The sequence below is a fragment of the Trachemys scripta genome, chromosome 16 (assembly GCF_013100865.1).
Source record: "Trachemys scripta elegans isolate TJP31775 chromosome 16, CAS_Tse_1.0, whole genome shotgun sequence".
In the NCBI taxonomy this organism is placed as follows: domain Eukaryota; kingdom Metazoa; phylum Chordata; order Testudines; family Emydidae; genus Trachemys; species Trachemys scripta.
The window spans coordinates 22,978,170-22,990,645 of record NC_048313.1 but is presented as its reverse complement, the minus strand read 5'-3'; the positions used below and the strand labels follow the sequence as shown (position 1 = coordinate 22,990,645).

The 12,476-nt window shown below is 57.3% G+C and overlaps 1 protein-coding gene across 1 annotated transcript in view; it reads left to right on the top strand.

The window, feature by feature from the left end:
* OLFM2 (olfactomedin 2) overlaps window positions 1-12,476 on the top strand; it is a 56,109-nt gene that overhangs the window by 33,141 nt on the left and 10,492 nt on the right. The window lies entirely within an intron of this gene.

Here is a 12,476-nt window from a genome sequence, read left to right as displayed (position 1 = left end):
GGCACCAACTGCGACCAGCACCCCATGGCGCCAGGTGCTGCACAGACACAGTGCGAGACAGTCCAATGGACAAGGCAGACTAAGGCCTTGTCTCTGCTCATGTCCTGCTGCTCTAACATGCTAGCCACAAACTGCCCTAGGCCCAATCAGCGCTAGGAATTTGGGGCCATATAACTGCGTCGTTCAGGGGCATGAAAAATCCGTGCCCCCGAGCAACGTGGTTAAACCGACCTAGCCCCTGGTGTAGACAGAATTCTCCTGTCAGCCTCGCTACCGCCTCTCAGGGAGGAGAGTGCCTGCGCCGGTGGGAGACCCCGGCTGTTGGCCGAATGTAGCGGCTTCAAACGCTGCGACGGCGTGGCTGTGGCATGTCCATGTAGGCAGTTCTGTCTGTGTTAAAAGCACTTATGGTAGTGTCGCTTATTCTGCTCTCTGCTGCCTTATGTGCTTTCCTGGTGGCCTAGGCACCAACTTTCTCTGGCGCCGGTGGGTGCCTGCGCCCCCTGGCCCCGCCCCGACTCCATCCCATCCCCGCCCCCGGCCCCCACCCCCATTCCAACCCCATCCCCAAAGTCCCCGTGTTATACCAATAAAAACTAGCAGGATCTTATTAAAGGGGACAAGATGAAGATGCCACATTTATTATGATAACAATTTGATTTATGACCAATAACTAATATCTTAATCCTTATACACACACATTATACCTAATACACACACACACCCCATCAGATGTTCTGCAGCTGCTGCATAGTTACCAGTCCAGCTTGAGTTTGCAGCTTGGGTTCGTAGCTTGTGGCGGTAACTGGCCAGAAAAGCCGGGCACAAGGACGAGCTGGGTCTCTGTTGGGCATGCACCGATGCCCTTCCATGTTGGCAGCAGAATGTTACCCTCCTCCAATGCCTTCAGGTTTGGTGATTGATCACCCATCAATTGCAGACATGACTTTCAGCCTCGGACCGGGCTTTGATCTTCCTTCTATTGCACCTTTTCTTTTTAGGGTGGATTCTTCTTACTTTGTTAGGGCTGTTGTCTGCATCTTCAGTCACTGGTGTTTGAACTCTATTTAATCAGGACAGGCTGGGGCTGGAGGTTGATTCCATCATCCATCCATACCTCATTCACACATCTAAACTAAACTAATAAGATTACAGCAGGATTTGCAAAAATGAAGGTTGCAGCAAGCCCTTACAAAACGGAGTAAGCGTNCCCCACCCCCATTCCAACCCCATCCCCAAAGTCCCCGTGTTATACCAATAAAAACTAGCAGGATCTTATTAAAGGGGACAAGATGAAGATGCCACATTTATTATGATAACAATTTGATTTATGACCAATAACTAATATCTTAATCCTTATACACACACATTATACCTAATACACACACACACCCCATCAGATGTTCTGCAGCTGCTGCATAGTTACCAGTCCAGCTTGAGTTTGCAGCTTGGGTTCGTAGCTTGTGGCGGTAACTGGCCAGAAAAGCCGGGCACAAGGACGAGCTGGGTCTCTGTTGGGCATGCACCGATGCCCTTCCATGTTGGCAGCAGAATGTTACCCTCCTCCAATGCCTTCAGGTTTGGTGATTGATCACCCATCAATTGCAGACATGACTTTCAGCCTCGGACCGGGCTTTGATCTTCCTTCTATTGCACCTTTTCTTTTTAGGGTGGATTCTTCTTACTTTGTTAGGGCTGTTGTCTGCATCTTCAGTCACTGGTGTTTGAACTCTATTTAATCAGGACAGGCTGGGGCTGGAGGTTGATTCCATCATCCATCCATACCTCATTCACACATCTAAACTAAACTAATAAGATTACAGCAGGATTTGCAAAAATGAAGGTTGCAGCAAGCCCTTACAAAACGGAGTAAGCGTTTTAAAATGGGGTTTGAATTACAATATGGCAAACAGTGAACAGAAGTTACAATATAGACAAGTATAATGGATGGCAAACAGTGAACAGAAGTTAGACTGTAGGCAAGTGTAATAAATGGTGAACAGAAGTTACAATACTGAAACAGGGCAAGTCTCAGTGATTTAAGCAGGAATTGGATTGATAGTGAAATTTACAAAGGCAGCTGACTGAACAGCTATGGCTCTTAACAAGCATCTTAACTGTTAATTAGCCAGTTATTGGGGTATGGTCACACAAGGGAGGGGAAGACGAAGTAGGATCAGACACGTCCATCTGGAGTCCTCGCTGGTACAGAGATGATGGTCCTGTGTCCCCATAGGCAGGCCAGTCATCCAGGTTTAAACCAGACAGGCCTGTTTTTGAAGGAGTTTGTCCCTGTCGGGTTCTGGGTCCTGTTGGGTTTAAGGCCTTTGACTGGCCCACTGCCTGGGGGCGAATTTCATCCCACACGAGCAGCGGCAACAGAAGGTGAATGCTGCAGAACGAAGCGTCTTCACGTGCCCGTGACTAGGGAGGCCCACGAATCTCAGTCAACCTGTAATTTGGCTGCCCTGACCGTGGGCCTGTTCCCATCGCCCACTCCCCAAAGACAGGCTCCCTGCACCCTCCCATGGCTGGCCTGCCCTAGGCACACCCCTGCCTGCTGCCCCCCGACTCTGCCGACTGCAGGGGGGGGACACACCTAGCTGTGAAGCAGCTAGTGCTGGTCACTCTAGATGATGGGATACTAGGGTAGATGGAGCGGTCTGGCCATCCCTGTGTCCTTGGTGCCTTTGCCAGGAACGCGTAGTGCTATCGGGCTTGCGAGGTGGAGGAGGTGTCTCCCACAGAAGGGACGGGAGCTGCCCAGAGTGAGATGCTGGCTGGAAAGGTGTTTTCACATCTCTTCCTCCCTAATGAGGGAGCTTGTGGCATCGTTAACCAGAGCTGCCACCTGCCTGTTAGCGAACCGCACACATGAATATTTCATCCTGTTTTCTCCCCCGATGGTGCTTTGAACAGTCCTGCTCGGTGGAATCAAAGCGCGACAGGTGCAGACAGACCCTTCAGGAGCCCCTCATTCCTCTCTGCAGCAGAGGCGGGCGTCTATTCCGTGAGCATCGAAAGCGCTGAAAGGGGACGCGGCAGCATGTGTGCAGGGGGTGCCTTGGGGTTCAGCTGCATTTTCATTCCAGCTCGGCTAGAGATGCTCCGACAGCCGATATGAGCATTCAGAACTCCCCCCTCTCCCCACCTCAGCCCCCCGACCTGGCAAACTGCAGCCGGCGTCATTAGCAGAGTCTGGACCCACGGCCTTCAGCACACGATGTTTTCAAAGCGATGCCTGATTGTGAAAGCCGCCGTTTGGGACCCCGAGTGGTGAGCTGCCTCAAAGGGACGCTGTGGTAAGTGCGTGTCCCTGGAGATCAACCAGGCCACCCAAAACTGCTAGTTGCGTGTGAAAATGTCAGTGGTTGAGCTGCCACACGAGCTAAGGGAGCAGCTCCTCCGGCTAGTATCTGTAGTATGCTGTTCACCTCCCATGTGCGCTGGAGACGGACAAAGCCCCTGCTGTGTTCGTGTGGATTACTGATCCTGCTGGAGATGGTGCCATGGAGCCTGGCATGGCATGGCGGGGTCCGGTGAAAGGTGACGGCTTGCCAGCCCCGGGCAGAGCATGAAACAGATTTCACAGGGGAGGCGGCAAGGTGAGGTCCCCTCTCTTGGGCTGTCTGCAGTGACCACGTGTAGAGGAGCTCTGAGACCCATGGACATTACAGCTCGAAAGACCCTGCCGGGCTACCTTGTCCCATTTCTGCTGGCCAATACGGGCGTGTTCCCTGTTGCTTATTCTCCCATGGTCTGCGGCCTCCGCCATGCTATTTTCTTTTTCTCTAGCCTCTTCTGCATGGCCACGAGCCTTCCCCAGCTTTGCAAATCCCAACTGCAAAAATCAGCATCCGTTGCTGGCGTCATAGCGTTAGCAAAGCGGGCTGCGAAGTTGGAGAGCGTTCACAGAAGAGCCAGGAGACGGACTCGAGGTCTGAGAAACCTGCCTGACTGCGAAAGGATAATCTGCTTGACTTGCTGAAGAGAAAGTTACAGCGCGGCTTGATCACGGCCTAGAAGTGCCTACGTGGGGAGGAGATTTCCGATCGCAGACAAGGGCAGTAAAGAGCCCATGGCTGGAAGCCGCCCCAGACGAAGTCAGCGCAGAACGAAGGCACACGTTTATACCAGTCAGGGGACTGACCATTGGAACAGCTGACCTAGAGGTGCAGGGGATTCTGGATGACGTGGTCTCGTTAGACCGCAGGCCACTGGGCGGGATGCCGGGCTCGTGGGGGTGCTCTCTGGCCTGCAGGAGGTCACACTAGACTGGTCCGGCTGGGGCCGGAGTTAACGCTGCACCTCTACAGGCAAGGCCCCGCCGCTCAGCTCTTGCCAGGAGCCCTTTGGTCCTGCCTCTGCCAGCTCAACTCAGGAGTCGGCAGAGGAGGCATGGCCCTGGGCGAGCGCCAGGCTGACACCGGGAGAATTTGCAATTAAAAATAAGTAAACAAACAGATGCTTTTCCCTGCAGCCCCTGGGGAGGAATCTGTGCTGATAAATGACTGCAGCCCGGCCGCCTCCCCAGCTCTTCTCCATTCAATCACCTTCCCCCAGTCGTTTCTCAGGTGCTCGGGACCTGCTGTGATTAGAAACCGTTTGCTGGGAGTAATGGCTGTTGATTTCTGCAGCAGATGGGAGAGGAACTGTAACCCAGCCAGAGCCACCAGGCAGCGGAGCGGCCAGGAGCTGCAATCGCCCCACGGCAGCTGGGACGGGAGCATGGGGGTCTCTGGAGGTAACTCGCCAGGGACTAGGGTGACCAGACAGCAAGTGTGAAAAATCAGGACGGGGGTTGGGGGTAATAGGAGCCTATATAAGAAAAAGACCCTAAAATCAGGACTGTCCCTATAAAATCGGAACATCTGGTCACCCTACCAGGGACCCAGGCATTGACCCCATGTGAGGTGCACCCTGCGCTGAGACGGGCACTAGGGGGTGCCCCAAGCCCCAGGGATGAGCTTGGGTCAGAGACAGAAACCCTAAATAGCCCCCCCCTCGCCAAGGGTGCTCTAGTCTGGGCAGTCCCGTTCCCCAGGCCAGTGTCTGTCTGTCCAGCCCTTACACACCCATCTGTCTGTCTGTCGTCTGGGCCTCCCAGATCTGCGTCAAGCCACGCCAGCCTTAGTAACCCCCCCAGCCGCCCGGCCGGCCCGTGAAGGGTGGGTCTAGTGGCGAGAGCGGGGACTGGCAATGGGGAACCGCTGGGCTCTAATTCGGCTCCGGGTGGGGGGCGTATTGTAGTAGATAAGAGCAAGACCCTTGGAGGCAGGACTCCTGGGTTCTTTTCTGCTCTTTTCCCATGTGACTGTGATTAAGTAACATCACCACCCGGTGCCTCAGTTTCCCCCTGTAGGGTGGGACTAGGGACCCTGGCCCACCTCCCGGGGCGCGTGAAGCGCCGTTAATTACCCGCGGGGCCCACTGCTCCCAGTCCTGGCGGGTGGGGCCCCGGGGAAGGCTGTGTGGTGCCAGGCTACGGGGAATGGCAGAAACCCTTCCCAGCTGCCCCGGGGCTCAGCCCCGCGACCGCCCTCTGCTGCCGCCTCCTCGTGGTTATTGGCACCGGCGTTGCCAGCAGCAGCGGGGAGCAAAGTGGGGCTGGGATTTGCGCGGGCTCTGGGTCAGAGCTGCCTGCATTGGGGGGGAGAGGGGAGCTGGAGCCATTCTCCCAGCAAAGCCTGCAAGCCCCTGTCCCTGGCTGCTGAGACGGGCCGTCCCCAGAACTGCAGCCAGGTCAGGGAAGGTCTCCCCGCTCTGTGGGATCCCTTCCTGCTTCACTGGGGCGGGTCTGCCAGGCTGCAGGGAGGGCAGGGGTCAGGACAGACCCCCGGCCAGCTGGCAGGACACAGCCCCCAGGGCCCAGCACCAGCTGCCTGCAGAAGGGAGCCTGGCGTAGGAGAATGGGGTTGTACAGATCCGTCAATTCACTGGCAAAGGAGCCTCAGCTGGGTACAGCTATCGTCTGTCTGTCTGCCCCCATTCACGCCCCTATAGCTGTCTGTCCGTCCCCACGCACGCGCCCTGCCACCCCTGCTATCTCTCTGTCCCATTAGATACGGATGCGCCCATCCCTGTGCTAGCAAGGGGCCATATGTAGACACCTATTCTTACATGTCTCGTTTTGGGCCTCGGTCACAAAGTGGGGGGAAGTCAGGACCCTGCACCCCCGGCTTCCTGCGATTCACCGGGACTCTCAGCCAGCCAGTAAAGCAGAAGGTTTATTAGACAGGAACCCAGTCCCAAGCAGAGCGTGTAGGTACAACCAGGACCCCTCAATCAAGTCCTTCTGGGGAGTTTAGGGAGCTTAGACCCCAGCTTGGGGTTCCCTGCGTTGCACCACCCAGCCCAAGACTGAAAACAAAACCTCTCTAGCCGTCTCTCTCCCCCTTCCCCCAGCTCCTCCCCTCCCTTTGTCCAGTTTCCCGGACAAAGGTGTCACCTGGCACCACCCCTTCCTGGCTCAGGTAACTCTCAAGTAAAATCATCCCCTGCTGTCCCATCCCCAATGCAGACAGTCCCAGTAAAACTAGACGACATTCCCAGGTCAATCTGCCCCCCCCACCCCCCCGCTCCCTACTGCGTCACAGCCTCTCTCTCGCCTTGGGCAGAGGTGAGCTGTGGAGGGGTGGGGGTGAGGGACAGCGGGCAGGGTGAGACAGGCAGGTTGGTACCCGGCCGTGTCTGTTCCGGCTGCAGGGACAGAGAAGCCAAATGGAGATTCCTGTGGGAGTGCAAGACGGGGGCATTTCTCGTAGGCCGGTGGGAATTATGGAAATAGGCACTCGGGATTGGCCTTGAACTTTCCTGCTTCCAACCTCTAACATCCAGGGGTCATGGGGGGACTTCTCCAGGGGGCAGATTATCCCAGTGCTGCCTCCATGGGGCTTCATGCCCCTGTCTCTGGAGCAGCTGGTGCTGGCCCCTGGTGGAGACGGGATACCAGGCCATTCCTCTGAGCACTTCCTCCTGCCCAGCTCCAGAGGGAGCCTGGCATGGTGCTGGCTAAACCTCGCCGCCCTCCGGGGCTGATGGCTCAGGTCCAGGGCCAGCTGTCAAAGCATAAATCAAGGGAAGAGGCCCTGGCAGGTCTGGGACCCGACTGCTGCCAGGCGAGGTCCCTCCGGCTTGCTTTGCAGCTGTGTGAGGTGAGAGCTGTGGGCCCTGGCTCGCTCGCTGTTAAGCACCGCAGAGACGCAGTAACATGCAGGAAAGAGAAGGAGAATCACTGTCGTCTCCCGGCCTTGTGGGGCTGCTGAGGGCGAGGAGACGCTTGCTGAAAGGCAGGTGGATTTATGAAGTCCTTGAGTGGAGGCGACATGGAGAGCGATTTCCAGCCAGGCCCAGGTCAGCATGGCCCAGGGGGAGCTAATGCCGAGATCTGCTCGGCACAACCCCTCCTGCCTCAGCCCAGGGAGGTGACTCTCAGGCCAGGGCCGCGCTACGGACGTACATTGGTACAACTGGGTCGCTCGGGGGGATGAGAAACGAGCACATCGTTATACCGACCTGCCCCTGGTGTGCGCAGCGCGATGGCAGCAGCAGGACGTCTCCCGACACCAGTAACTACAGGAGCTCGCGCGGTGGCGTAGGAGCGTCTTCTCCAAAGTGCTGCCGCAGGGCCGATGCAGCGTTGGAAGTGCAGACCTGCCCTCAGCAAATCCAGCGCCCTAGCACAGGCGGGCAGAGTTTGCTGTTAACCAGAGCGGCTGGTGGCTAGTGGGGAAGAGGAAGCCTGTGCTCTGAGGCTGTAGCTCAAAACGTAAGAACGACCAGACTGGGTCAGAGCAAGGGTCCATCCAGCCCAGTGTCCTGTCTGCCAACAGTGGCCAATGCCAGGTGTCCCAGAGGGAATGAACAGAACAGGGAATCACCAAGTGATCCATCCCCTGTCGCCCATTCCCTGCTTCTGGCAAACAGAGGCTCGGGACACCATCCCTGCCCATCCTGGCTAATAGCTATTGATGGACCTACCCTCCATGAACTGATCTAGTTCCTTTTTGAACCCTGTTCTAGTCTTGGTCTTCACACCATCCTCTGGCAAGGAGTTCCATGGGTTGACTGTGCACTGTGTGAAGAAATACTTCCTTTGTTTGTTTTAAACCTGCGGCCCATTACTTCCATTGGGTGACCCCTAGTTCTTGTATTACAAGGAGGAGTAAGTAACAGCTGCTTTTACTAGGGATGTTTGGGGCTGGGGGCCGGCCTCACGGGGTGAGTTCTCTGGCCTATGTGGTTCAGGGCAGGCTCTGTAATCACAGGGGCTCCTTCTTGGCAGTGAAATCGCCGGCTCTTCGCCAGTACTTCCTTCCTACCTCCCACAGCTCCACCAGGATCCTGAAACTGACGACCGAGAACATTTCCTCTTGCTCAATGATTCTCCACCGTTCCCCCAAGGTGACCCTGCTTCGCAGGCAGAGACTCTGGCCGAGCCCCCTCCCCTCACATGTGCGATAAAACAGGAGGAGGCTGCGCCAAGCGAATCAGTTCGTGCGTGTGAGTCGGGATGTTGACAGGGAATACTTGACCTTGCAGGGTCAAGGAGTGCGAGGAGAGTCCCAGAGCCCAGACAGCCACGCCGCAATTAGACAGCCCTGGAGCCCGAGTCAGCTGGCACCGGCCAGCCGTGGGTTTGGAATTGCAGTGTAGACGTACCCTAACAGCTCAAACACCAGGACACAGGTGCTGTGCCCAGACTGGAGAACTGCCCCGAGCAGAGCAGCTAGTTCCCGCCGGGGAGTCACTTGTCCATTTCCCCCTCATCCCTGCATCTTCGTTGTGCTCTTGCCTGGCAGATTTATCACCTGGTTTCAAAGAGCAGCGCTCCAGGGGCGCGAGTCTCCAGCCTGCCCGTGGCCCCGAGACCGAAGGCAAGTAACACGCAGCGCCTCCGGTGCCTGGTGTGGGCGGGGCGTTGTTCCCGGGGAGCCCGCGGCATCTCTGATTAGATGTGGGTCCGGCCGCGGCCACTCACTGGGCAGAGGCAGGCATGGTAGGCGAAGGAGGAGGCCGCTGATGCAGCAGCAGTCGTCTATCCATGCCAAGCCCGTGCCCTGCAAGCCCAGAGATGGCACCTGAGGCTGGCATGGAGGGACGGGGGCGTCTGTACTTCTGTCCACAGCACTTTGGCACAGTGGGGCCTCTGTGGAGCAGCCCAGGGTGAGTGACATGAATCTTGGGCAATGGCCTGGAATTGCAGCTTCTGGACTGTCAGTGGGGAGCTCAGTGACAGGCCCCTCCTTTCCCCCCCCTCCCCAGCCTCGTGCCTGGCGGGAGCTTTGCTCGGCTGCTTCCTGAAGCACCAGCACGTGCCCCGAAGCCTTTCTCCAGCCCTGGAGTTCCCAGCAGCTCCCCAGCTCTGCAGCAGTTAAACCATTTCTGCTGCCGTCGCAGGAGTCAGCGCGTTCCCTTGGGTGGGGCCCTGCAAAGGGACTCAGGACTCCTGGGTTCTAGACCTGGCTCTGCTGGTGACCTTGGCCAAGTCACTGCCTCCCTCCATGTCCAGAGAGCTCTTTGGCACAGGGACTGTCTCTCTTTCTCCATCGGCGCAGCCCCTGGCACGCTGGGGCCCTGATCTCGGTTGAGGTGTCCGTGTAGCACCACAGAGACCAGGGCTCTGACTGTCCCCTTGAGAGCTCAGCGTGTTCTGGAAGCGCCTGTCTCCATAGGCCGGGTCTGGACACACGGTTCCTGTTGGTTTCAATGGGGGTTGTCTCTGTGCTCGGATGCAGGGTCTCAGGGCTTGGCCGCGGGGGGATGGAGCGCCAAGGAGTCAATCCGCAGGATGGAGTCCCTCACTCGCTCCCTCCCCCCGCCCCAGCTCTTGCTGTGAATGTTGACTCCCACGGGGTGGCAATTAATTCTCAGGGCTGCTGGCTGCCTGCAGAGCCCAGCCTGGGTTTTTCCACTCGCAGAGGGACGTTCAGCTGGGAGCCTGACTCATTCCCGCTCAGCTGCAGCCGTCTGCATTTAGCTCCATGGCGGATTCAGTCCCGTCATTCTGGACGGTGATTTTGGTCACTGGCTTTATCTCCCCTAGTTGAAGGGTATTTTTCCGTGATTTCAAGTCAGGCGTTGTTGTGCACCCGGATCACAGCCACATGCACACAGTGATATTTCATTGCCCCCTCCTCAACCCCCTCCCACCCCTCTCCACTGGCACTGCCCTCCCCCCGCCTGTCCCTGAGGCTGGATCCTGGCAGCTCCGCTCATTCCCGGGCCTTCTCTTTCACACTCTCCACTCCAGCAGCGGTCATAAAAAATGCAGCAGCAATTACTGGGCCAGCTTTCCAGGGCTCGGTGTGGTGTCGCTCTGTGCTGCCAACCTTGCCCAGGACACAGCGCAGGCCTGGAAGGTGCAGGGACTGGGGAGGGCAGAGGAAATGACCGAGGCCAGCAGCAGGCAGGACCTGCGCAGTGTCTCGCCTCCGGCGTGGGACGGCTGAAATCATGGAAATGTGCTGGGGGTGCACAAAGCACCACGCGCAGCAGCGTCTGGACTCCGAGAAGCAGTGGGAACTAGCAAGCCCATGGCCCTGGGGCCCGATTCCCCTCCCTCTCCCCCCTGGTAACACCACTGTTCTCCTGGGGTTGCTGGGAGGAGGAGGACCGGCCCCCGAGTGCAGATGGGCCCATGGGAGCGCCTTGGCTGGCTGCGTAGTGCAGACCAGAGCTCCCCTCCCACGGGCTAGCACAGATCCTGTAGCCAGCGAGCAAAGGCCAGATTCCCCGGTGCCCAGCACCTTGTGCCGCCGCTTATACCAGCCAGAGGAGTGCAGATCATCGCTGCTCTGAGCTGCTTGGCACTGGTGTAAACGGGGAAGGGCAGCGAGCAGCTCGGCCCCCGCAGTCGGACAGGAAAGGGAGCCGGCTGTGCAGCTGGAGGTGCGGCGTTTCCCGCACCCACTCAGCGTGGAGCGCGCCAAAGGCCGTCGTGCAGAGACCGCGGTGCGGGCGGCAGCCTGGGCTCCCCACTGCGAACGTAGCGAGGGGTGCGGATGAGGTCGTGCTTGGGCAGCCAGCCTGGCTGGCCTGGTGCCTGCACTGCCGTGGCTGCACCGCTGGTTTTAGCGCTCTAGCTTGATCAAAACTAGCGTCCGTGGGTCTCTCCAAGCCGGCCACTGCTCCCCTCCAGCTGCCGGGCAGACAGCGGTGTCAGTGGAGCACCTCCCCCGAGGTCAGTCGAAATACAGGTGCAAGTGAGCCGAGAAAAGTGTCCATGGATTCACCACATCCGTTAGTAAAACTCTGCTGGAGTTAATTCCTCCCCTCCGTGTCCTGTCAGGCCTCTGCTTCCAGCCCCAGGGTTCTGGTCTGTCTTTGTTGGCTGGGTTCCATTGCCCTGTGCTCCGGGGATTTTCTCCCCCTGGAGACTTCTGGGGCCAAGTCACCTCTTCACCATCTCTTGTTGTAAGCTGTCTTCCAGACCTTGGCCAACACTGCTGGTGGTTTGCTCTGGGAGGTGCTGAGTTTCATCGATTTTTAGGGCCAGAAAGAATCGTTTGGATCCCCTAGTCAGAGCTCCTGCGGGACACAGGACGTAGAATTTCCCTGTGTGGTTTATGTACCCAGCCCATATCTTGTGACTGAGCTAGCGCGGATTTTTCCAAACGAGCCATCCAGGCCGAGTGGGTTCCGACACTGACTCCCTTTGTGACCTTGGGTGAGCCCCTTCTCCCCTGTAACACAGAGACAGCAACACAGATTGCAGAAGATTAATTAGCTCCTATTCACCGACTGCTTGGAAGATGCAAAGTGCTAAGTATTGTAATTATTATTAATTTCTAACCCAGGGGCCGGAACCTGCCTCTGGCATATTAATGAGCCCTTAACGATGGTGCCAGAGCTCTGTCATCATTATCATGCCTGAGGTAAACCGCGCACAGGCCTCTTGATCTTCATTAGGGAGAGGTGAGAGAGGGACTGCGGCGAGCAGGAGAGCTGCAGGGTTTCTGTGTTACAGGCGTTGCCTTCCGGGGAGCCAGGAGTGCAGGGTAGCCACCGGGGAGGCTGGGGGTTCAGAGAGGGAATCGGCCAGAGCCGGGAGGGGNCCACTTAAACCCCACTTCAGCCCTGAGGAGACTTAAGATGGGCCAGGGGGCATCCAGGCCTTGTCCTGATCCCATCCGCTCGGGGTGAATTTCACCCCTGGGAAAGGTTAAGGCTGAAGCCCATCTGGCCAGCGCTGCAAAGGAGGTCAGCGTATGTGGGGCCGAGCTCTTCATCTGGCCAGAAGAGTCTTATTTCATCAGCATCGTACTTCCCCTTTGCTGGAACCGATTCCTGATTGACTTACCCCAAGCCAGCATCAGCCTGGTGTGAAACAAAGGGCATGCGTCCACATGGCCTTTTGTGTCAGTTTAACCAAATCAGTTCAGAATCACACTGAATGTGAAACTGGTGCAATTTTCTCACGTAGACAAGCTCTTAGACTGGGAATTTTTCAGGGCAGGGATTGTCTGCAGCGCCCA